Consider the following 27235-nt stretch of genomic DNA (forward strand, 5'->3'; position numbering starts at 1 on the left):
GCCTCTCTCAACGAGGAAATATTCAAATGCCACTGAAAGTTTTCAGCTGACATTGCAGGATATTTGGTTTCTGAACAGGGCAGATCAACATGATACTCAAATTTGACTTCTTTCTGGATTCATTTGTCTAGCTCTAGAATATGAGACACCCAATAACATATGCCAACTCTATATGATAATTCTTTTACCAAGAGAAAATTGTTTCTTCATAAATGATCTTTGAGGGGGCAGTTACCTTTTTGTTATGCTTAAAATTTCAAATACAAGCATAGAATGATATAAAATACCTCTGTGAGCCCATATCTAGCTTTAATGTGTGTGTGTGCTCAGTTGCTCAGTTATGTCTGACCCTTTGCAATCCCTATGCATAGTAGCCCACCAGGCACTTCTGTCCGTGGGATTTCCCAAGCAAGAATACTAGAGTCGGTGGTCATTTCCTCCTCCAAGGAATCTTCTTGACCCAGGGATCGAATCCACATCTCCAGCATTTCCTGCATTGGCAGGAGGATTCTTTACCACTGAGCCACCTGGGAAGCCACTGGAACTTTAATGGTTATCAACAATTGAGTATTTTTGTTTCACCAGTAATCCTTCCACTGTTGTTGCTGTTATTGTTTTTCTAGATGTCTTATTATACCACCATAAACGCTTCAAGGTATGTCACTAATAGATAAGGACATTTTCTGTCATAACCATAATACCATTATCAAACCCAATAAAATTAATAACAAATCCTAACTATCATTTGATACCCAGTCTATATTCCCCCCTTGTCTCAAAGATATCTTCTTATGGTTGTTTCTTGGATTCAGGAATCCCCTGCATGTGGTTAATATTCCTTTAAGTCTTTAAATCTGTAACAGGTCTGTGCCAGCCATGGAGGAGCACCACCCAGATCCCCTCAAGGAGCAGCTGCAGCCCAGCTGCAGCCCAGCTGCAGAGCTTGACGTTGATGCCAAAGCCCCTTCACCCAAGGTCACACCCTTCCTCAAGCAGCCGAGGGTAGGTAGAAAGCCCAGGTTCTTGGCCTGACACAGGACAGACAACTCCAATGGCCAACATTTGCTCCAGAGAGTCCCAGGCATTGTCCAAGACTCTGCCAGGCCTGAGTCACGTGGGTTCTTTCTCGCTGCCCCCTGCTTCCCAGCCCCTTTCTTTTACAGGTGTTGATCCTTTTCAATCACCTTGCACCCAGACTGTGTGGCAGTATCTGCTCCTAGAGAATGCAATGTGCATAGCTCTCTTCCCTTTCCATACCATCAACTAGTGGAAGAAACTAGGACTGACTTTATGTTTTAAAATACTGTTTACTAGACTTACTGTGGTGGTCATTTTGCAATATACGCGACTATTGAATCAGTATGTTGTACACCTGAAACTAATATAATGTTATATGTCAATTATATAAATAAGAAAGTAACTGTTTTCAGCATCCATACATTTGTTTTTTTCCAGAATGGAAATGATAAGCCAAAGGTTCTCATTTTCAGTAAAAGAAACTTCCAATCAACTAAAATCAAAGATGAATACAGTGTACGTTAACCCTTCTATTCCGTTTTCTTAAAAAAGCTAAACTATTTCATCTACATTTCTACTAAATTGCTGATGTTACCAAAATAAGTCACAAAGTAAAAAGGTCTAGATGTCTATTAAAACTATTTTAGTATAAATTATAATATGTTCATCAATCTCTTTCTTACCCCTAATAGAGCAAGGGCCAACTTGAGCAACCACAGGCTGTAGGGAAACTGCAGGTATTATAATTCCTAGAAAAACAAAAAACCCTCCTAGAGCACTTGGTCATATCCATGAAAACTGGCTGACCCAAAGCAGTCTCAACTCCCTGTCCCCCTGGAAAAATGAGAAAGCCTCTTTGTCTCCAGAATCTCATTTGACTCACCTGTGAATTAGACACAACACTCTCAACTTCACAGTACTGTTGTGAGAGCTGATGGGATAATGTACAAGAAAACATCTTTTTACACTGTTACCTGCCAGCAGCTACAAACCCTTGCACACACACACACACACACACACACGTTGCAAATCTCCTGATTCACTTTTTGTTGGGAAGCAGCAGCTGGACCTGTGAATACTCCACCCTCCTCCTCCCACCTTCAGGGTCTCTGATCTTTGAGCCAGGTGTGTGTACCGTGTTTAGGTCCTTGACAAACATACAAGGAAGGCTCAGGTGAGAAGCAACAAGAACTCACATGGGTTCAGTTCTCGCTTATGCTTGTGGGGTTCAGCCCTCCCACACTCTCTGCATCTTTCCATCTATCTTCAGTTCCTGACTGCCTGTCCCCTAGTCTGCAAGCTCCCGTATCAGACAGACCAATGACAACAGTCTTACAGAGACCACACGACGAGTTCCCCTGATTGGACAGGGCCAAGTCTCTGTCTACCTCTGCTAGTGGTTCTGCTCCTCTGGCTGGACCAGGTTTGATGGGGCCACACTCTCACCTCCAGACTCATGCTTGCTCCCCACCTTCCTCAGCACAGCTTCACCCCCTTCCAGCACCTCCCAGGACTTCCCTGTACATTTTGGCTTTTCCAGTTTTAAAACAACTTTGTCAAAAGCCATAAAGCTGAAAAGGTTTTCCACAGGTTTAAAAGAAAAATCTCTCCATGTAGATGGCCACCATTTCACAACGTAATGTCAGCATGTACCAAATCCTTTTCAAAATGAGGATATCTGCCACTTCGGCCCGCTCCACTTTTAGAACTTACTTGAAAGATATGCCTTGGATGTATATAAAGGATTATCATGTCAGTTTAATTCATCATGATGAAATATTGAGGAAATATTAAAAGAAATATTAAAATTCTATTTTAACCATATGGTGAATTATTATGCATCCATTAAAAGTAGTCATGGGGAATTCCCTGGTGGTCCAGTGGTGAGGACTCCACACTTTCACTGCCGAGGGCCCAGGTTCAGTCTCTGACCAGGGAACTAAGATCCTGCAAGCCATGCAGCGAGGCCAAAAAAAAAAATAGTCATAGAAAAATAAATTGCAAGAAGCAGGCTTTTCACAGAAGAGGAAACATTCATGCCATGGCCTATAAGCTCATTTCATTAGGACTGACAAAAAAGTAAACCAAGATTTCTACAAGATGTGATTCTATACCTATGAGTTTAGCAAAATTCAGAAGTTTAATGAGATCAAGCTGTGGATCAATAGCTGGTAAGGTGTAAAATAGCACAACCACTTTCGAAAATTGTTTGGCATCATCTTGCCAAGTTGAACCCTCACATACCTTCCAACCCAGTAAACGCATTTCTGACTCTGCATCCCAGAGAAATGTTTTCACTTAGCACTTGTATACCAGAGGCATATATAAGATCAGAGCAGTGTCTGCAATAACAACAACAACCAAAAAAAAACTAGCAACAACCCAGGTGGCCACCAACAGGAAAATAAATCAATAACTTGTGCATATCCACACAATGCAATGTGATATGGCAGAGAAAATGAACCACTGCTGTACATATTGTGGATAAATAATAAGTAACATGTTGAGAAGGGAGAGGTAAGTGACAGAAGGCTATGTGCCATTCACACAGTGCACAAAACAAGCAAAGACAAACAATTGGGTTTGTAAACAAATACAGGTGCACATGCGTGCTAAGTCACCTCAGTTGTGTCTAATTCTTTGAGACCCCATGGACTGTAGCTCTCCAGGCTTCTCTCTGCGGAGGATTCTCCAGGCAAGAATACTGGAGTGGGTTGTCATTACCTTCTCGGGGTTCTTCCGTACCCAGAGATCCAACCCACATCTCTTATGTCTCCTACATTGGCAGATGGTTCTTTACCACTAGCGCCATGTGGGAAACCCAAACAGATATACATTAGAACTAAAGCCATATTCCATTTAAAATGTTGGGCCTGGGGATGAGAGGTAGGTGATTCGGGTAGGGAAAAATAGATACAACTTTTTGGTAATATCCTAGTTCTTGAATTGGGTGGAGGATACAGAGTATTCATTATATTGTTATGCTTGAGAACTAACATCAAAGTTACATGTAATCTTTTGAATATATCATTTTTTCTTATTACAAGATGTTCTGGAGTCAAGTGGGTTCACTTTTGAGAGCAGCCAGACGAGGATTGTTTGATGTGCCATAACCAAACAGTTAATCTGTTGGCAATACTGAGAGAAGGCTATTTTGGATGAATTTCTAATTCTACAGAAACATCTTTATCTGTTTCCTCTAACCTGTTTCTGCTTATTTTGTAAGTTTTGCTTCTCAAAAAGAAAAAAATTCTTGCCAGGCAATTAATGCCATGTAAGATACTTCCTGCCAAGTCCCCTGTAATACTTCTGAGCAGCTGAATAGCATCCTAGCATGGTGGTAACAAGCCCATGTTCCCAAGCCCAGCTGCCTAGTCCCAAAGGCCACCCTGCCATGTACCTGAGGTACGTCACTTAGTCTTTCAGTCTCATTTTGTCATCTCTAAAATAAGCATGATAATAAGAGTCCTACCATATTTCACCAATGTGGGAATTAAATATTTGTGTAATAAAATGCTTGACAACTGATATTCAGTAAGGAAATTCTCATTTCTGGCAATATGGCACACTAGTACCCAGAACAACACTCCTGATAAAAAGAAATTTTAAAACATGCTGTATAAAATATTTTAATTTTTTAAATACACCCTTAAACCAACAAGAAAATAAAACAACTTATATCCTGATTTTGGTCTCTAGAACCCTTTCCCATGAAAAGAGATCAGGATTCCTTGGAGAAACACCTGGTTCCAGGGAGAAAACAGGAAGGATACAAAGTAAGCCTGTCACATTTTTGTAGCGCTTAAAACCAGGAAAACTTTTAAAGATTAATGGAATCATAACAAAAAGACATAGAAGTAAGTTGAAGGGGATCTTAAGGGCCTAATAGTGATAATATAGGAATCAAAAAGAGTAATTATTATAGTTTAATGGCACACATTGACTATATTAAAACCAAAAATTCCAGTGTATTAAAAAAAGATATAGCTGGAGGGAGGAGGAACTCATTTATCACCATCTAAAGAAGTTATTAAACCAAATTCTTACTGTGAAAATTGGTAAAGGGGAAGAATTAAACATTTACCCTGGTTTTCTAGTATAAAATATATTTCAGGAGAGCCAAATGGCTCTATTTTACAGAAAAAATGCCAACTAATAAATACAGAAGGAATAAGAGTACTAATTAAAAATCTTCATTTCACAGCCTCAATGAAATTTTTTTTTCAACAAATGAATGAATTAACTGCTGACTCATGGAGGTTAAAAGCATTAGGAAAAAGGTTGATAAGGAACTAAACAGTTATATAATGCTAAAGGAATATCACTTAGAGAATTCCCTGGAGATCCTGTGGTTAGGACTTCTTGCTTTCACTGCCGAGGGCCCAGGTTCAATCGCTGGTGGGGGAACTAAGATCCCTCAAGCTGTGCAGTGTGAACAGAAAGAAAGAAAGAAAGGAACATCACATAGACTCTTCTTGGTTAAGGAATGTCACTGTGCGCTCAAGAGATCAGCCTGCTGTCCCTCCAACATCCATGTCTCTGATGATATGGATACAAAGCTCACAACAATTCTTCTGAGATAGGCAAGCCACAAAATGTTCGCTTCATACCAAGAATAGCTTCCATCTCAAGAACCATTTTCTTTGCTCATTCACAAGAAGGAACTTCTCATCTGTTAAATTTTTATCAGGAGATTGTAGCAATTCAGTTATAACTCCATTTCTAATTCTCATTCTCTTGTCATTTCTACCACATCTGCAGTTACTTCCTCCCCTGAAGTCTTGAACCTCTCAAAGTCATCCATGAGGGCGGAAGCCAGTTTCTTCCAAACTCCTGTTAATGCTGATATCCTCTTCCCATGAATATTCATGAATATTCTTAATGGTATCTAGAATGGTGAATCCTTTCCAGAAGGATTTCAATTTACTTTGCCCAGATCCACCCACTATCTATTGCAACTATAGCTTTTTAAAAAACAGAGTTCTTAAATAGGAGTTAAAAGTCAAAAGTACTACTCCATCCATGGGCTGAAGAATGGATGTTTTGTTATGGAAACATGGCATGAAAACATTAACTTCATTGGACATTCTATTAGAGCTCTTGGGTGACCAGGTGCATTGCCAATATGCAGGGATATTTGGAAAGCAACCTTTTTTCCTGAACATTAGTTCTCAACAGTGGGCTTAAAATATTCAAGCAAACCCATGCTGTATACAGATACGCTCTCATCCAGGCTTTGTTGTTCCTTTATATAGAGTACAGGCAGAGTGATTGAACATAATTCTTAAGGATTATGGATTTTCATAATGGTACATGAGCACTGGTTTCACCTTAAAGTCACCAGTTGCATTAGCCCCTAACAGGAGAGTCAGCCTGTCCTTTGAAGCTTTGAAGGCAGGCACTGACTTTTCCTCTGTAGACATGAAAGTCCTACATGACCTGTTCTTCTAGTTTAAGGCTTTTTTTTTCATCTACGTTGAAAATCGTTTGTTTAGTGTGGCCACGGTGGTGAGTTATCCTAGTTAGATCTTTTGGTTAACTCGCTACAGCTTCTATATCAGTTCTTGCTGCTTCACCTTGCACTTTGATATCATAGAGATGGCTTCTTTCCTTAAACTTCATGAACTAACCTCTGCTGTCTTCAAACTTCTGCAGCCTCCTTACCTCATTCACACTTCACAAAAATGAAGACAGTTAAGCTCTTGCTCTGGTTTAGGCTTTGGCTTGGGAGAATGTTGTAGCTGACTTGACCCTCTATCCAGATTGCTCAGACTTTTCTCCATATCAGTAATAAGACTATTTCACTTTCTTAACATTCATGTGTTCACTGGAGTAGCACTTTTAATTTCCTTCAAGAACTTTTCCTTTGCATTCACAACTTGACTGGTATAAGAAACACAGGTTTTGGCCTATCTTGGTTTTCAATATGCCTTCCTCACTAAACTTAATCATTTCTAGCTTGTGATTTAAAGTGAGAGATGTGCAATGATTCCTTTCACTTGAATGCTTAGAGGGCATTGTAGGGTTATTTATAGGTTTATTCGTTTATTTATTTTGGCTGTGCTGGATCTTTGTTGCCACCTGGGCTTTTCTCTAGTTGCAGTGAGCAGAGTCTACTCTCTAGTTGCAACGCGCAGGCTTCTCATTGCTGTGACTTCTCCTGTTGCAGAACACCGGCTCTAGGGCACTCAGATTTCAGTAGTGTGGCTCTCCAGCTCCAGAGCACAGGTTCAATAGCTGTGGTGCACAGGCTTAGTTGTTCTGGGGCAATGTGAGCTCTTCCAGGACCAGGGATCTAACGTGTGTCTCCAGCATTGGCAGGCAGATTCTTTACCACCAAGCCGCCAGGGAAACCCTGTAGGGTTGTTAATTGACTTAATTTCAGTGTTGTTGTGTCACAGAGAACAGGGAGGCCTGAGGAGAGGGAGAGAGATGGAGGAACAGCTGGTCAGTGGAACAATCAACACACACACAACACTTATCAATTAAGTACGCTGTCTTATATTGCATACTTCATGGTACCCTGAAACTATTCCAATAGTAACATCAAAGACCACTAATCACAGATCACCATAACAAATATAAATCATAATGAAGTAGTTAGAAATACAGTAAGAATTAACAAAATGTGGCATAGAAACACAAAGTGAACAAAGTCAATTGGAAAATGGCACCAATAGAGGTGCCCAAAGAAGGGTTGCTATAAACCTTCAAGTCACAAAAAAAAAAAAAAGCAATATCTGCAAAGTTCAATAAAATGAAGTACAAGGACTTCCTTGATGGTCCAGTGGTTAAGAATCTGCCCATCAATGTAGAGGACATGGGTTCAATCCCTGGTCCAGGAAGATCCTACATGCCATGTGACAACTAAGCCCGTGCACCACAACTACTGAGCCTGTACTCTGCAGAGTCCACAAACTGCAACTGCTGAAGCCCACGTGCCTAGAACCCATGCTCTACGACAAGAGAAGCCACTGCAATGAGAAGCCTGTGCACTCAAACAAAGAATAGCCCCAGCTTGCTGCAACTAAAGAAAGCCCACGTGCAGGAAAGAAGACCCAGCATAGGCAAAAACAAATAAATGAAATGAAGTGTGATAAAACAATGTATACCTATATATCTTTATGATGGAATACTACTCATCAAAAAAAAAGAAACGAATTCCTGTTACACTCATCATGGATGACTCAAAAACGTTACGCGGAGTGAAAGAGCACAGTCTATATAATTCCATTCATATGAGATCTGGAAAAAGAGAATCTCATTTATAATGACAGAAAACAGACCACTGGATTGCCAGACCACTGAAGGACACTGACCAAAGAGAAACCAAGGAAATCTGTGAGCGGGGTGGGTAATGGAAATATTTTATATCTTGGTTATAGTATTGGTCACACAAATGCATATATTTAACCAAAGCTCCTAAAACTATATACTTGAAATAGATGTATTTTACGTAAATTATTTCTCAATAAAGTTGGTTTAAAAATACTAGCAAACTGAATCCAGCATTGAAAAAAAAAAAAAATTCATTCAAAATAAAACAAGAAGATTCTCAAGACCAAGTTAGTTGTGGTATGTGAGTAAAAATTAGCTTAGTGTTAGTTGAACAATTAATGTCATTTACCATATTAACAAATTAAAGGAGAAAATATATGATTATCCAGAGAGAGATCACAATAAAATTCAACAATCATTCACAGTTTTTCTGGCCACACCACGTGGCTTGCAGGATCTTGGTTCCCCAATCAGGGATTGAAACCAAGTCCTGGTGGTGAAAGCACCAAGTCCTGACCACTGGACACCAGGGAATTCCAAACAACCATTCATAGTTTTTTTTAAGTTTGGTGACCTAAGGCCGAAATGGAGCATCTTTATCCTGATAAAGCGGATCCACAAAAAACCAACAGGAAGTTTTTATTTAGTATTAGCCATAAATATACATGTGGGGGCCACCATTTTATAGTTAATGTAATTTGCTCTATAATTCAATAAGCATTGTTGGACCTACCAAATTCCAGATCCAGAATGCAAGGAAATATAATTTATAGATCCTGACTTCAGGGATACAAAAAAATCTGGTGATGGAGTCTTAAACAAAGTCATTTAAGAAACATCCTCATTTGGAGTGAGATTTAAACATATTCACTTGATTTATATTTTTAAATTAAAGTGTAATTGACTTACAATATTATATACAATATATTATATATATTCAATTGTTCAACATAGTGATTTGATAGTTTTTACACAACAAAATGACAGCATGAGAAGTCTCATTACCATCTGTTACCACAAAAGTTATCACATTACTGACTATGCTATACATTACATCCCTGAGACTTATTAAACATATTCTTTCTTAAAATACATCTAGAAATTTTATTTGATCTTCCCAGAGAAACATGCACAAAAATGAATCAACACATCCACACAAAACTTATTCATTTTAAATGCAAAGCAACATGTGATTAATACCAAATGGTGATGACCAATATTTATTTTGTGCAAGGCACTAGACTGAATCTGAGATATAACAATGAACCAGAATTAGGAGGTTTTATTTAATGAAATCATGTCATGCTTCAGGGATTCAGTTTATCATACAGGAGAGGTAAAATTGTCTCCTTAATTATATTTTATTCTCTACATTTTGTGTTTATCATTCAAGATTTGTATTATTGAATAGGTTTTCCACAATGCACAGTCTCATGAAAAATTCAGTAGTTCATTAGAAGCTGAGAATTTTCACAGCAAAATTTCTGATTTAGGATATAAAATTATTATTTATAGAGATGCATAAAATTGTTTTCTCAGAAGAATGTTGAGAAGAGGGAAACAGAATCAGTTGATTTTGCCAAAAAATGGGGAGAGACTGACTAAACATGCACCAGCCTCTCATTCCAGAACACGACCTAAAATGAGTTTAAAGAAATTGTCAGCTGCGGTCAGTTGTGAATAATCACACTGCTAATCACTCAGCGTCTCTCTCCTTTGAGTCTCTTCTCTGTTTAGAAAAGCGTGATCTCTGGGCCCCAAGCATTTTGCATTTATCTTTCCTTCTGGCTTCTACTCTGCAACACTAGGCTGAAATTGCTCTCTGTAAGATCACCAGTGGGGGCTTCCCTGGTGGCTCAGACAGTAAAGAACCTGCCTGCAGTGCAGAAGACCCGGGTTCAGTCCCTGGGTTGGAAAGATTCACTGGAGAAGGGAATAGCTACCCACTCCAGTATTCTTGCCTGGAGAATCCCATGGACAGAGCCTGGAGGGCTACAGTCCAAGGGGTTGCAAAGAGTCAGACATGACTGAGCAACTAACCGACACACACAAGATCACCAGCAGCACCCTAGCTAGCCAGTGGTCTCTTTTCAGCCTAACCTCTGACTGATTTCATAGCTGGCTCCCCTTTTGTTACCCCTTTCCTCACTTAGTGCTACCTTCCCAGGTCTCCATCTGGTTCTTCAAATATTCACCTCAGGCTCTTCTCTCCCAGAGGGAATCTCGGGGACCCTGTGGCTGCAGCGACATTGGACAATGATGGTTCCCATCCCTAATCCCCCAACTTTCTCCTGCTTGTGTTCCAGGAAATGCCACCTCAGTACTCCTGAAACGGAACACGGTCTCTCACCAAACCCCTTCTTTCGCCTGTGCCTCACCATGGTTAACATGGCAGCTCACCCGAGTGCCAAGGCTCTGGGCTCAGAATCCATGGCGACATTTCCATCTCCCTCACCACCACCAGTGGAGAAGGAAATGGCAACCCACTCCAGTACTCTTGCTTGGAAAATCCCATGGACGGAGGAGCCTGGTAGGCTACAGTCCATGGGGTCGCGAAGAGTCAGACACGACTGAGCAACTTGGCTTTCATGCATTGTGGAAGGAAATGGCAACCCACTCCAGTATTCTTGCCTGGAGAATCCCAGGGACAGAGGAGCCTGGTGGGCTGCCATCTATCGGGTCGCTCAGAGTCAAACACAACTGAAGCAACTTAGCAGCAGCACCACCACCACCACCAGATCCAAGGGCTCTCAAGTTCTGCCAGGTGGGCTCCTGAGTGTCAACTAAGTCTGGGTGCTCCTCTTCTTCCACTGTTCCTTTTTCTTTTTATTTACTTACTTATTTGGCTGTACCGGGTCTTGGTTGTAGCACACAGGATCTTTTGTGGCACATAGACACAGGCTCCAGATCGTTCGGGCTCAGTAGTTGCAGCATTGGCCTTCGTTGCTCCACAGCCTGTGGGATGTTAGTTCCCCGACCAGGAATCGAACCCACATACCCTGCAATGCAAAGCAGATTCTTAACCACTGGACCACCAGAGAAGTCCCCCACTGTTTCCATTAAGCCTCCATCCTCTTACCCAGACTGCTTGCCTAGACGGCAGCTACTGGTCAGCCTGCCCCCAGCTTCTTGGCTTCAACCCCTCTGCCTCCAGAGAGACCTTTTAACACAATAATCTGAGTGCCTTCTCGGTGCAATGGGCAGTGCGTCAGTCTCATAACGCAATTATCCTTTCTTGTTACTTCCCTGCTCTGCCTGAATCTCTCAATGCTTCTCTAATGACAACAGGTTAAAGTACAAATTCTATGGTATAAGATATGAGGCTTAAAAAACCTGGATTCCACCTCTTTTTCAGCTTTGCTTCATGCTTTTGTCCTCCACACGTCACCCCCACATGAAATACAAACGGACATCTACCTCTGCCACCCCATTATGCTAGGCCACACTGAACTCTGTGATACTCCCCAAAGTCAGCTTTCTCCTTCACACCTCAAGCACCCTTCCCTAACATCCAGGGTCACTAGATTTAGCAAATAAAAACCTAGGCTACCCAGATAGATTTGAATTGTCCTATGTGTCTAAGTATTTCACATAAACCGTGTTAATAATTTCACCTTTGCACTCACCAATAAAATTCAGGGCTGGCATTCAATGGCAAGAGAATCCCTGTATCACCAGAGCACAGAATGTGGTCTCTTGCTTTCAATATCACAGAAACACACGTCACAGAAATGCAGACATGTACACTCAGCTGTGAAGATTATTTTAGTAGCTACTGTTATTCAGTGTTTCATCAGTGGTTCATATGGCCTTGTTTATCATCTCAATTTTCCCATAAGATAGGTAATGTTGTCTACCTCATACCAGTCAGAATGGCCATCATTAAAAAGTTTACAAATACTAGAGAGTGTGTGAAGAAAAGGGAATCCTCCTACACCATTGGTGGGAAAGTAAGTTGGTGCAGCCACTATGGAAAACAGTATGGAAGTTCTACAGAAAACAGAATTACCGTAAGATCCAGCAATCCCATTCCTGGGCATAAACCTGGACAAAGCTATAATGCAAAAAGATACATTCACCCTTATGTTCACAGCAGCTCTACTCACAATAGCCAAGGCATGGAAATGACCTAAATATCCATCGGCAGATAAATGGATAAAGAAGGTGTGGTATATATATACAATGGAATTCTACTCAGCGATAAAAAAAAGGATGAAATAATGCCATTTGCAGCAACATGGATACAACTAGAGATTATCATACTAAGTGAAGTAAGTCAGAAAGAGAAAGACAAATGCCATGTGATATTGCTTATATGTGGAATCTAAAATGTAGCACAAATGAACTTATCTACAAAACAGAAGCAGACTCACAGACACAGAGAACAGACTTGTGGTTGCCAAAGGGGAGAGGATGAGGGAGAGGGATGGACTGAGAGTTTGGGGTTGGTAGAGGCAAACTATTACATTTAGATGGACAAACAGCAAGATCCTACTGTATAGCATAGGAAACTATATCCAATCTCCTGGGATAGACCATAATGGAAAAGAATATGAAAAAAGAATGTATATATGTGTATAACTGAGTCACTTTGCTGAACAGCAGAAATTAGCACAACATTTTAAATCAACTATACTTCAATAAAAAATAAAGAAAAAAGATAAATAATGTTATTAAAATCCATTTTATACACAAGGAAGCTAAGGCATAGACAAGTTACAGAACTTGGCCAAGGTTGTATAGTAAGAGAGGAGCACCAGAATTTAAACCTAAATAGTCTCACAGCAGATCCCATGTGATTAATCTTTCTACTTTGACAGCTATTTCTGTCTGCATGGTGGAGGTGGTTTATGTCTGCATGGTGGTGATTTAGTCATTCAGTTGTGTCCAGCTCTTCCAACTCCATGGACTGTAGACATAGTCCAGGTTCCTCTGTCCTGTAGCCTACCAGGTTCCTCTGTCCATGGGATTTCCCAGGCAACAATGCTGGAGTGGGTTGCCATTTCCTTCTCCATCTGTTGGTATAGTACTTTGCAATTCTCTTTTTTCTTTTCCTTGTGTGATATCTTAGGAAAAGATATAATATGACCAAGACTCATGTACCACTGTACACAAGAAATATAACACTTAAATAAAGCTGAAACCCCCCAACTGCATTCCCTTTCCCTAGTAAATATCATATTTCGTTGGTCCTGATCCTCACAATTTGTGTATATGTTGTTTACAAAATATAATATTATTTTGTATTTTTAACATATGGTCATGTGGTATATGCTGCTGCTGCTAAGTTGCTTCAGTCGTGTCCAACTCTGTGCGACCCCATAGACAGTAGCCCACCAGGCTCCCCCGTCCCTGGGATTCTCCAGGCAAGAATACTGGAGTGGGTTGCCATTTCCTTCTCCAGTGTATGAAAGGGAAAAGTGAAAGTGAAGTCGCTCAGTCGTGTCCGACTCTTAGCGACCCCATGGACTGCAGCCTACCAGGCTCCTCTGTCCATGGGATTTTCCAGGCAAGAGTACTGGAGTGGGGTGCCATTGCCTTCTCCTATGTGGTATATATTCATCAGCAATTTGTATTTTTCTCTCCTATTGTATTTTTTGGACTTACCTGTGTTGATACATATAGTCTTTTCATTAATTTTCACTGCTGCATAATTTTTCATTGAATGACTATATCACAACTTATTCATTCATTCCCTTGTTAACAGATATTGTTGCCAATTCTGGGGTTATTTTTTCTTGCTTTGGCTTTTATTTTATTTTGTTTGTATGGTGTTCGGTTGATTCTGTTTGCTCTGAGTTCTATTGACTAGCAACAAAAGTTATTATAAACTTCTTGCACATAGCTCCATAGGTAAGAATTTCTCTTTAGTAAATACTTAAGAAAGGAATTTTCCTTAAAAGTGAGTATGTGCATTATTATATTGGAAGTCCTAGCTAACAGAGGGAAACAAGAAAAAGAAAAGCTACAGGGAATGGAGAGGAAGAAACTAAAATGCCAGTATTTACAGTCAATCTAGCTGACTATAGAAAAAATAGAAAATTTAATAGGAGAGTTCAACAAAAATGGCTAGGTCGGTCATATCTGACCCTTTGCCACTCCATGGACTATACAGTCCACAGAATTCTACAGGCAAGAATACTGGAGTGGGTTGCCAGTCCCTTCTCCAGGGGATCTTCCCGACCCAGGAATTGAACCAGGGTCTCCTGCATTGCAGGTGGATTCTTTACTGGCTGAGCTACCAGGGAAGCCCAAAATTTAATAAGAGAGTTCTACAAAAATGGCTAGATATTAGCTCAATGTTTTAAGATCGATTATATGATTATACTATAGCCAAAAATAATTATAAATATAAATTTTAAGAATAATTAGGAATAAATTTTACAAAAGATGGGTAGGGCCTTTAGTGAAGAAAATCATAAAAATTACATGATGCATTGTATAGCTAAATAAATAGATACACTTCCCTGGTGGTTCAGTGTTAAAGAACTCACCTGCCAATGCAGGAGATGAGGGTCCAATCCCTGAGTTGGGAAGATCCCCTGGATAAGGAAATGGCAACCCACTCCAGTATTCTTGCCTGGGAAATCCCAGGGACAGAGGGGCCTGGCAGGTCCATGGGACTGCAAAGAGTTGGACACCACTTAGCTACTGAGCATGAGCATGAAATAGATACACAATATTCATGAATAGAATGACTCAATATTATAACCTTAGTTTCCCTCAGAGTAATCTGTAAATTCATTGCAATTCCAGTCATACTTGCAACAGATCTGGGAGAAAATTTGTGCAGTGCATTTATTCAACAAAGAATGGTATATCTGAAGTATATAAAGAATCACACAAAACAGACATAGTGTTGTAGGTAAATTATACTTCAAAATTAAATAAACAAACAAAGTCATAGAAAAACTGATAAGATCTGTGGTTACCAGAGGGAAGGGGGAGATGCATGAAGGCAGTCAAAAGGTACAAACATCCAGGTATAATGCAAACAGGTACTAGGGAGGTAATGTACATGACACAGAATTAACACTGCTGTATGTTATCTAAGAAAGCTGCTAAGAGAGTAAATTTTAAGAGTTCTCATCACAAGGGAAAAAGTTTGTTTCTATGTGAGATAATAGATGTTTACTAAACTTATTGTGACAATCCTTTCATGATGTATGTAAGTTAGATCATTATGCTGTACACCTTAAAAAGTGCTGTATGTTAATTATATCTCAATAAAACTGGAAAATTTTCTAATTAAAAAAAATCACAAAGACAAAGTAAATAGACAAACAAAATCTTAGGAATATAGACAGTATACATTGTGGTTTAAAATCTACCCACAGATTCTGTCCATATTTCCTTCAAAAAGTAGAGCTAATTTCCTTCTCCTTGAGTGTGAGTTGAGTTTGATAACTCATTTCAAACAAAAAGAATAAAATGGGAATGAAGGGAGGCTTGTGTGTTATTTCTATGACTAGGTCATAAAAGGCATCACAATTTCTCTGTTATCTCTTGGGTTACCTGATTTGGAAGATGCTAATCACTATGTCATGAGGACACTCAAGCAGCCCTAGGGAATGGTCCATGTGGCAAGGAAGTGAGGCATCCATCCAATAGCTGTATGAGTGACCCATCTTGAAAGCAGATTCTGCAGCCCCAGTCAAATTTTCAGATGACCACACTCTCAGCTGACATCTTGACTGCAACTTTATGAGAGATCTTGACACAGAACAACATAGTTAAGCTACACCCAGAATTCTGACACTCAGAAATTATGAGTTAATAAATTTTTGCTCTCTTAAGCTGCTGTATGTAGTAGTAATGAGTTATGTAGTAATAGATAACTAGTACACGAAGTTATATAGTAACAGCATAGTGACTACAAACCCAAACACTGAGTCAAACTGTCTAGATTCAAATTCTGGCTTCACTGCTGACTAATTATGTGACTATGGGAAGTGACTAGCCATCTAACTACCTCAGTTTACTCATCTGTAAAGTGGAGATAATGCCAGCATGCCACACAGGATTAAGTGAGTTGATATAATAAAGCAACTGGAAGAATATCTGGCACACAGGAAGCATTCAAGAAGTGTTAGCTGCTGGTATCAATTTACAAAAGAGTAAATCTGAATGTAAATTGGATAACCAACCTCATTAGGAAAACAAAGTAAAAGCACCATGAGACTTCCTTGTTCTGCATAGAGTTAGCGAAAAGCATAAACTCAGCCTGAGTGATGGTAATTGGGCATCTTCACTGTAGGATAATTTGCCAAGATGTCTGTCTCTGGTGTGAGCACATTTTTTGTGAGCACGTTATACTTCAATTCAAAATTTTAAATTAATAAATAATACAATACACACACAAAGCCAATATTCTCCCTCACTCTACCCTTACCCCCAGAAATGCTCTGTTAATATTGGCGAATATTGGCAAAGACGTGGAACGCAAGAACACTCACATCTTGCTAGTGTAAGTAGAAATTGGTATAGCTGGTTTAGAGAGCAATTTGGCAATACTAGCAAAGCTGAAAATTCACAAGTAAGGTTTTACCTGAGTGATAGGATACAGACTTTCACTATATATTTTTCTGTATCTTCTTTAAATTTTCATTCCTATCAAGATGTCAAAGTGGGGAAGAAGGAAAATATTCAACCCAGCCATAAAATTCTGTGACCTGGACCCATTTATATTCTTAAAAAGCCTAACATAACAGAGAGGAATGGTTATTCTGCTGCCAGCCTCCAGGACAGCATGTAAAACATGCCTGGCATGCTGAACACTTTGTTATGGGCCTCCGAAAAGGAGAATTCCTAGATAAAACAGTAATCAGGGTTTTTTTTAAAAAGCAGAAGGACTCAAAACCTGAAAAATGTGCTAAGAGAAAAGAAATTAAGAATGAGTTGTATTAGGGGCAGGAAAGAGAGTAGAAAAAGAGGTTGTCTTACAAGTAATCCAGTATTTAAAAAATTTTTTTAATTGTGGTGAAATATATACAAAATTAACCTTTCTAACAATTTCTTAAGTGTACAGTTCAATGCTACTTATTATATTCACAACATTGTGCAACCATCACTACTATCTATTTCCAAAACTATCTATCACCCCAAACAGAAACTCTTAAACATTAACCATTAAATAATAACTCTTCCTCGCTTCTCCCCACAGCCTCTAGTAACCTCTGTTCTACACTCTGTATCTATGAATTTAATTACTCTAGGTACCTCACATAAGTGGAATCATGCATTATTTGTCCTTTTGTGTCCAGCTTATTTCACTTAGCACATTATTTTTAAGTTTTGCCCTTGTGTTCAAAGGCACAGCTCAGAATTCCTCTTTATGGCTGAATACTATTTCATCTATGAAGTGAAGTTACTCAGTCATGTGCGACTCTTTGCAGTCCAATGGACTGTAGCTTACCAGGCTTCTCCTTCCATGTGATTTTCTAGGCAAGAGTACTGGAGTGGCTTGCCATTTCCTTCTCCAGGGGATCTTCCCGACCCAGGGATCGAACATGGGTCTCCCACACTGTAGGCAGACACTTTACCCTCTGAGCCACCAGGGAAGCCCAGCAGGCCACATTTTGTTTATTCTAGTGAGAACCTACTGTATAACACAAGGAGCTCAGCTCAATGCTCATCTATAGATGGACACTTGGGTTGTTTACACCTTTGGGCTATCATGAATAATGGTGTGATAAACATTGGTGGACAATATCTGTTTGAGTCACCTGAAGTAAAGTTGGTCATGAGTTCCACCTAGGGGTGGATGTTGAAGACAGGGGTGAGCCTATGAGGTACTCAGGGGTCAAGGGTGGACTCAACTTTATTCTTTCAGTTGGTCAGTCTTGCAACAACTATTTATCAAACACCACAATGCAAGAAACTGAGGTTCAAAAGTGGGGGAAATAAAACACTGTTCCGTCTTCTCAAAGACCTTGTTCTCTAGGTACTAAACAAGAAAAGATGGTTTAAGAGCGAAAAGTAGGATAATTAGTGATGCTGAGCATCTTTTCATGTGACTCTTAGCCACCTGTATGCCTTCTTTGGAGAAAGGTCTATTTAGGTCTTCTGCCAACTTTTTGATTGGGTTTTTCCTATTTTAATATTGAGCTACATGAGCTGTTTGTATATTTTAGAGATTACTACTTTGTCAGACACTACCTTGTGTAAAACAGATAACTAGTGGGAACCTGCTGTATAGCACAGGGAGCTCAGCTCAGTGCTCTGTGATGACCTAGATGGGTGGGGAGGGGTGGGAGGGAGGTTCGAGTCTTTGTGACCCTATGGACTGTAGCCCACCAGGCTCCTCTCTCCATGGGATTTTCCAGGCAAGAATACTGGAGTTGGTTGCCATTTCCTTCTCCCTGGGATTTTTCCGACCCAGGGATTTAACCCACATCTCTGATGTCTCCTGTATTGGCATATGGGTTCTTTACCACTAGTGCCACCTGGGAAGTGCCAAGAGGGAGGGAATATATATATACATATAGCTGATTCATTGTACAGCAGAAACTAACACAACATTGTAAAACAATTATACTCCAATTTTAAAAGAGGTGTGAAAAGTATTGTTGTGATATAACAACCAAATTGAGGGTCAGGATGTCCGGGGGTGAAGACAATGGCAACCCACTCCAGTACTCTTGCCTGGAAAATCCCATGGACGGAGGAGGCTGGTAGGCTGCAGTCCATTGGGTAGCGAAGAGTCGGGCGCGAGTGAACGACTTCACTTTCACTTTTCACTTTCATGCATTGGAGAAGGAAATGGCAACCCACTCCAGTGTTCTTGCCTGGAGAATCCCAGCGGCAGGGGAGCCTCGTGGGCTGTCGTCTATGGGGTCGCACAGAGTTGGACACAACTGAAGCGACTTAGCAGCAGCAGCAGCATGTCCAGGGGTAGTAAATTTTAAGCCAAGACCTGAAGGCTGAGAAAATTCCCAAGAGAAGCAGGTGAAAGTGAAAGTTGTGTCCGACTCTTTGCAATCCCATGGACTGTAGCCAGGCTCCTCTGTCCATGGAGTTCTCCAGGCAAGAATACTAGAGTGAGTTGGCATGCCCTCCTCCAGGGGATCTTCCTGACCTAGGCATCTGTTACATCTCCTGGGTTGGCAGGTGGGTTCTTTACAAGTGCCACCTGAAAATCGAATAGGGGTAACATAATGTTTCAGACAACAGGACAATAGGAATAGGAATATTCACATGGTACAGCAGGCAACAGGAATCCCTTGTGTGAACCGGAAGGTAGAGAGAACATTGTTCCTCGAACGTTCAAAGGCTCACCATGACTAAACACTGAGAACAAAGAGTCGTGGTGGCAAAGATTCCAGACACAGTAGATGCAGATCAAAATTTGGGGCTTAGGCGAATGGAAAAGCATTGAAGGGCTTGAAGGTAGAGGGACGAGAATCTGACCTGTAAAGCAGAGATGACTGTAAAGGCTGAGCACGAGAGGAAGACGTGGCTGCATATCTGGCTTGGGCAAGCAGGTCACAATGATCTTATTCCCCATTGTCAGGATTGGCCTTGTCGTGGACTGGTGACCAAGTTCTGGCCAGAGAGACACAAAGCGAAGTCTCACAGGAGAGCTTCTGAGAAAGATTTCCTTCCGCTGGGGAGAAACAAAGACATGTTCCTGTCAGAATTCATTACCTGAAACTCATCACGAAGAACACTGGAAAAGCCCAAATCAAGAGACATGGGAACAACTGACCTATATCCAGGGATTATCTGGCAACAAGCGTGAAGAGGAAAGCTAACGTAATAAGGAAGGTGGAATGGAAAGATGGAAATTTTCTGGGTTCCTAACAACTGTGTTTTGCTATTGAATTAACCAATCCTAGGATCTAACTTCAATCAGAATTCATGTGGTTTAACGTTTAAGCCAGTCCCAAACTTTTCTATTTCATAGTACATATTAAAAAGTGATGTTCATATGACACACTTGGGTAAGCAGATGAGGGTGTTCGTGGCTACAGGTAACTGTCTCCAGGGTCTCCAGGTCACCCCAGGCTCTCACCTGGTTGCCCCAAGGACTAATTGGGTCAGTATTTCAGAGCATCTGGAACACACTTGCTGTGCACTATTGTGCTAGGCACACTGGTTGGCAAACACTGTCTTAAGCCACTATTAGCTGGTCTTTTTATTCCTTGCAGCTCAAAGCATGCCACTATCTGGCTGACAAATTCTAAGCATTATCCTCTTAGCAACCCAACTTAAAAACTCAAGAGTCATCCTGCACTCATTCCTGTCCTTCACTCTCACTTCCTTTATAATTTTTGTCCAGGTGCCTCCTTGAAATCTCCACCTTCTGCCCCTCACTTCACCCCTGCTGCTATGGCCTTCATCTAGGTTACCACAAGACTCAATTGTCCCCCCTCTAATCTCAGTGCCCTTTCATCCATTCTAACATGGCCAATGACCACTCTAAAATACAGGTTACAACTCTCCTTTAAATCATTGCTTAGGTCCCATCAGTCTCAGTCTTATGTCATGTTCATTTGTGATGTGGGCCACAGATAATTTGTTAAGAGGCAGAATACTAAAATATGGTGATGATTTGCTATTTAACATAACTTACAATGTATTCCAATTTGTCCCAATGATGGTATTTGTTTTACTTTCTGACATGCTCTCCTGAGTTACTAGAAGAGCACTGAGAATTTCTGCAGCAACTGTTTACCCTCCCAACATCCACACTGGAAGAAGGGGTGGAAGTTAGATAAAGAGAATGATTTTAACCTTGAAAAAGAGGAACACATTCTGTGGAATATGAGTGAAAGAGAAACAGGATGGATAAATATCCAAAGATTTGAAGAAAGAATCAGAAACATCTAAACTTAGGAAGGCTTAATCTTTTCAGAAAAAAACAGGTCTTTGTTGGGTCAAGAGAAGAAATACTGGATATCTTGTTTGACCTCCAATCTTCTCTACCTGCTCTGAGCATGGGAGGCTGAACTGTGTGAACTCAGTCAGCAACACTCTTGTCTCCACATAGGGATGGGATCAGCCAATGACAGACCTTGACAGGAGATGAAGGGATGGAGGAAATCGAAGGTGGTTGTGTTTCCCCCAGCTCCCTCCCTGCCTGGTACCATGTGTTGGCTATGTGCCCGTGCCCAAGGCCGCATATGTTGCCAGGCTGCCTCTCCATGTAACTACCTTCCCAGTGTTCTGGTAACCATTCCCCATGGTTGTATCTTCAGGGTTAAGGTGGTAATAGCTCCCCTACTCTCACGACCTCTGAGATACTGCACTGTCCCCCTTTGGTTTTCTTAAATTTTACACATGGCTTTATGAAAATCCTCTTGTTAAACTCTCAGAGTTGGTTTGAGAGCATTATCTGTTTCTTGCTGGGTCCTCCAGTGATTTCGAGTCACATAATGGGGTTTGGGTCCCGGCTGGAGGGTAGTGGAAAGTTTTGAAATGGTCATAATAAAGAATTTTACAGGAATCTGCTAAGCAAGCCTGTGAATGCTTGACACACAAGCCTCCATGCTCTCCTATCTTTGGGGAAGGAAAATATTTAAGAAATCAGTGGTTTGCTGACTGAAATAATCAATTACCAATAAAATTAAGTTTTATAATTTTAATCAATATTATTAGTCACATATTATTATATATGAATGATCACCAAATGAGCAACAGTTTTCACTGTATGCCTACTGAAGTTAGCTGTGTTGACATACTTTTTTCTGATTTTGTTTCCTCATTCATAAGTAGATAATCTCTAAGGTCCTTTTAGATTTCAGAATTCTGTGATGATATGATGACAGCATTGAACCTGAGAATAGACGAAAACAAGGGAGAGAGATGAGAAAGAAGTGGAGGTGGCAAGGAGGAACCAAGAGTATATTCCTCATGTATATCCATGAATCTGCTGACAGCCAGCCCCAACCCTGCATAGTTTCTCTTCTCTAAATGTTGATAGCATGTGACCTGTATCACAAAATCTCACACTCCATCACGTAATTTTATGCCACTCTCTCATCTCTAAACAGTATAGACATCAGTTTACCCTTGCCTCTGTGCCTCCCTGGGCTTCCCAGGTATCTCATCTGGTAAAGAATACTCCTGCAACACAGGAGACCCTGGTTCGATTCCTGGGTCAGGCAGATCCACTGGAGAAGGGATAGGCTACCCACTCCAGTATTTCTGGGCTTCCTTGGTGGCTCGGACAGTAAAGAATCTGCCTGAAATGTGGGAGACCTGGATTTGATCCCTGGATTGGGAAGATCCCCTGGAGGAGGGGGCGGCTACCCACTCCAGTATTCTGGCCTGGAGAATCCCCATGGACAGAGGAGCCTGGCAGGCTACAGTTCATGGGCTGCCAAAGAGTTGGACACGACTGACCGACTTTCACTTTCACTTTTCACTATGCCTCCCCACTCAGCCACAAGCTCATCAAAAGTAGAGACTACATAATATAATTCTGTATCCAGTGTTCCTAAAGCCCAACATATTTTTGCAGATATTCAATATATGTTTAATGAGCTGAGATGATGAATACACACTGACTGATTTCCATGTATTTCTGCCAAGAACCTTTCCCACACACTTCCGTCTTCATTTGATTTTTGTTTTCATTGTAATGTTTTTATAGGAGAAAAAAGTAGGTGGCATTTGGGGGCTTAAATGATTTTCTCCCAATTTGTAAATATTTATATTTACAAAACTAGTACATTAGCTAGGATAAGCTAGGAGGTGGTTACAGGTGTGTGTGTACTTGTGCTCAGTCGTGTCCAACTCTTTCTCACCCCATGAACTGTAGCCTGCCAGGCTCCTCTGTCCATAGGATTCTCCAGACAAGAATACTAGAGTGGTTTGCCATTTCCTTCTCCAGGGGATCTTCCTGACTAATGGATCGAACCCACATTTCCTGCATTCTTTACCGCTGCACCACTTGGAAAGCCCAGGAGGTAGTTACAAGTAAACTCAAAATTTCAGTGGCTTAACAGGAAGGAGCCCATAGCTCAAGTAACACATGTTTATTCCCTCACAGTTCTATAAGTTAGGAGACCAGTGGGCTCAGCGACTTCCCTACTCTGGGTCTCTCAAGGCCAAAATCAAGTTGTCAACCAGCCTGAGCTCTCACCTGCAAGCTCTGAGGGATATTCACTACCAGGTTTATTCAGAACCCTGTTTCCTTACTAGCTGTCAGCCAGCATCACCTTTTAGACTCCTGGGGGCCTCTCTCCAGTTCTTGAGCATGGCCCCCTACCTCTCAGGGTCAGCAGTGGTGCAGAAATCCTTCTCAGGTTGGGGTCCCTCTGACTCCTTGTTCTGCTGCTACTGTTCTGCCTCCAGCCAGAGAAAGTCCTCTGCTTTAGGGGCTTCTGTGATTAGATTGGACCCCACTTGACAAACCAGGATAATTTTCCCTATTTTAAGGTCTGTCACCTGAATTAGAAATGCAAAGTCCTTTTTGCTGTGTGACATAACTTATTCAAACACTCCAGGCATGAGAGTGTGGAGACAAACCATACCTGGTGTGGTTTATATGTGTGCCACACACTGTCTTGGTATTTTAAATCAACTGATTTGATCATCACAAAAACCAGATGATATGGCACTTTGAATAGCATAACCATCTTGAAGGTGGGGACTAAGGCAAAAAAGGTTAAATAACTTGCCTAAGGTGACACAGCTTGTCGGTAGCACTAGTGAGTCTAAAACACCAGGGACCCTGACTCCCAAAGCTGTACTCTTTACCTGAAACCACATTCCCTCTATATGGGATATATAAATGTACCCTCTCTTTCTGTCTACATCCATGAACATGTATTGTCACAAAATGTCAGAGGACCACATGGATGGTTCAGATTTCCAAAATCATCCTGCGCTCAGCCAGTCTCATGACTGATTTGTCTTGGTATATTCAACAAAATTATATTTTTCCTAAAATTATTCTTAATGCAGTAGCTGTTTAACTAAAACTATTGTACATCAAACTTTAAAATTTACAAATAGCCAATTTGCCCATAATGGCATTTATTAAAAAGCTAAATAAGGTAATTAATCGTTTGTGCTTGCTGTGTGCTAAGTCACTTCAGTCATATCCGGCTCTTTGAGAGCCTATGGACTGTACCCCACCAGGCTCCTCTGTCCATGGGATTTTCCAGGCAAGAATACTGGAGTGGGTTGCCATTTCCTCCTCTAGGGGATCTTCCTGACCCAGAGATCCAATCTAGGTCTCCCACATTGCAGGCAGATTCTTTACCATTTGAGCCACCAGGCAAGCCCCAAATAATCACTTACTTAATCTTAAAAGAGCAATTTCCTAAGAAATATGTGCTGATTGTAAAGAGATTATAAAATTTGGCTTTTAAGAACATGTATATTAAGACTTCCCCAAAATTAAGGAATCTATTTCTAGTGTCAAGGAAAAAAGTTGTCTAAGGCTTACATATAGTCAGAAAAGATTCCTGGATGTCCTTTCAGTGGAATTCTGGTGTAGCATATTGTTTTCATTATCTATTACTGAGTAACACGTGACCCCAGAATTTAGCAACTTAAAACAACTATTTTCTTTCCTGTGGGTCAGGAATCCAGGAGAGGATTACCTGGGTGGTGAGAGCTCAGAGTCTTTCATGAGGGTCTAGGCAAGATGACAGCCAGGACTTTGGTTATCTGGAGACTTAACAGCAGCAGCAGATCATTTTAAAGTGACTCTTCCACAAGCCTCCCTTTAGAGCTGCTTCAGCATCTTTATAACATGGTGGCTGACTTATCCAAGAGAGAGTGACCTGAGAGGGGTAGAACAAGGTAGAAGCTGCAGCTTCAAGAGAGAAGCATTATGACTCCAACTACAGGACACACCCAGAACAGGCAAATCCCTAGAGACAAGAAATAGCTCAGTTGTTGCCTGGGGCTGGGAAGGTTTGAATGAAGTGGGGAGTGATTGCTAATGGGTACAGGGTTTCTTTTTAGGGAGTGATGAATATGTTCCAAAATTTGTTGTGATAATGATTGCACAACTCTGTGGTTATACTGAAAACCGCTGAACTGGATATTTTAAATAAGTTAACTGTATAATGTGTGAATTACAAAATTATATCTAAATAATGCTGAGAAGAAGAAGGAGGAGGAGGAGAAGAGACAAAAAGAGAAAGAAGAGGAGGTAGAGGACAAGGAAGAGGAGAAGGAAAAGAGAGGAAGAGGAAGAAGACAGTTACAATGTCTTTTATGTCCTGATCTCAGAAATTACACACTACACTTTCATCGTTTTGGTGGTCAAATCCAGTCCACACTCAAAGGGACAGGAATTAAGCTCAAAGAATTCATAGGCATATTTTTAAACACTATATAGACCCTCCCTAGATTATTGATTCTGTATGGTCATCTGTCTATTGATTCATCTATCTTTTAACTCTGTAGAAATAAAAGTTAAGATATACGGCATATGTTCCTGTACATAGCAATGCAAATGAATTTTGCCAATAGAGGTACAACTAATTTCCCCCCTGTAGAAAGGATGACCCGCAATTTATTTCAATTTATTGGCCTATAGTTTGTATCCTGTACTATATTAACTTCAGAAGTCCTGATTGCCTCTACATTTCTGTCCTTCAAATTCCCTTTGAACTGGTTACAACGTCTTACTGGTTCTCTCATTAATTAATGAATTAATAAAATGTCTGACATATTTATTTTACATTTGCATAAAAGCCATGTCTTGTAACCTTTTGAAAATTATACTTTAGTATTACTATTCATGTATGTACCCTGCTCTTTCTGCCAAAATTAGCGTGGAGGGGCAGAGACTGGAACACTCTCAACAGAGCATTACACAACACAACAGAAAACAAGAACATTACCTTGGCTAAGAGGTTACACATGTCTGAGTTCCTCTATTCCTAATCTTTATTTAATGTGTATCCAGAGCCATACACACTTTCAGAGCTTATCAGATGTTTGGGATGATAAAATTGCTGAGAAAGAAAATATAATAACCATCTTAGGTTCTCAAGTTTGAGAGGAAAAGTAACTTACCACAACTGTTATTTTGTCTATAATTTACTTCCAAGTGCTTCAGCATAAACAAGGTAAAATATGAGTGTTTTTCTTATTCCTATTAACTTTTACTAGCTATTATTCTTGATTGTTTCTGTATCACATGATTTTCATTTTGTACAAGCTCAATATATGAAAATCTAGGTTTTTCTAAAAAATAAATGGTATAATGAGAATTTGAGATTCTTCATTTTGCAAAGGATCTAAAAGATTTGATTCCCTTCAAAAGGAAACTCTGACTTCATTCAAAATGTGATTTAACTCACAAAAAATTAATATAAAGAGAATATGAGCAAAGAAAAGAAGTGAGAAGGACAAAATGTTCAAGAAATGGTGAGTAATCCAATTTGGCTGGAATAAAATGTGTATGTTGGGGAATGCTAGAGATAAGTCTGTGAAGGTAATTTCGTTATAATTAATCATATATAAAACTCACACATGATTGTGTCTTATTAGGCTACATCTGCTCAGTCTCAGAACTACCTTACCAAAAACACAGATGCAAATCCAATTAAGAATGTACTGATGAGTAAAGTAGGATTTTTTTAAATGCTTTATTGCTATAACTTAGATATAAAGGGCACATATCTCAACTGTACAAAGATTTTAAAATATGTTTATTTCCTTATAGCCACTACTCAGATTGAAATACAGAACATTACTAGCACCCCCAAACCCTTCTTCATATACTCCAGTTAATACTCCCCCACCAAACAAAAAACAAACAACCCACTATTCTGTCTTGTATCACTACAGATTAGATTTCTTGTTTGTTCCTGAACGTTGTATAAATGGAATAATACAGGGTGTACTGTTCTGTGTCTCCTTTCACTCACTTTTCTGCCTGTGAGATTCATCTATGATGTCGCAAGTAGCAGAAGTTTGGTTGTTATTGCTGTGTAGGTACTCTGTTGTATTAAAAATACATATTTAT

General features: G+C 40.3%; 1 protein-coding gene across 1 annotated transcript in view; it reads right to left on the bottom strand.

Moving 5' to 3' along the window:
* Nucleotides 1-27235, bottom strand: part of LY96 (lymphocyte antigen 96) — a 286083-nt gene that overhangs the window by 197135 nt on the left and 61713 nt on the right. The window contains exons 11-16 of the mRNA XM_081501574.1: nt 24852-25034; nt 21978-22072; nt 19705-19900; nt 15811-16008; nt 14790-14918; nt 11134-11294 (exon numbers count right to left, since the gene is read on the bottom strand). The gene's annotated coding sequence lies outside the window, so the exon portion shown is untranslated. The remainder of the gene's footprint in view (nt 1-11133; nt 11295-14789; nt 14919-15810; nt 16009-19704; nt 19901-21977; nt 22073-24851; nt 25035-27235) is intronic.

This window comes from Giraffa tippelskirchi, chromosome 6 (assembly GCF_054371585.1).
Source record: "Giraffa tippelskirchi isolate mGirTip1 chromosome 6, T2T-mGirTip1v1.2.pri, whole genome shotgun sequence".
Lineage (NCBI taxonomy): Eukaryota > Metazoa > Chordata > Mammalia > Artiodactyla > Giraffidae > Giraffa > Giraffa tippelskirchi.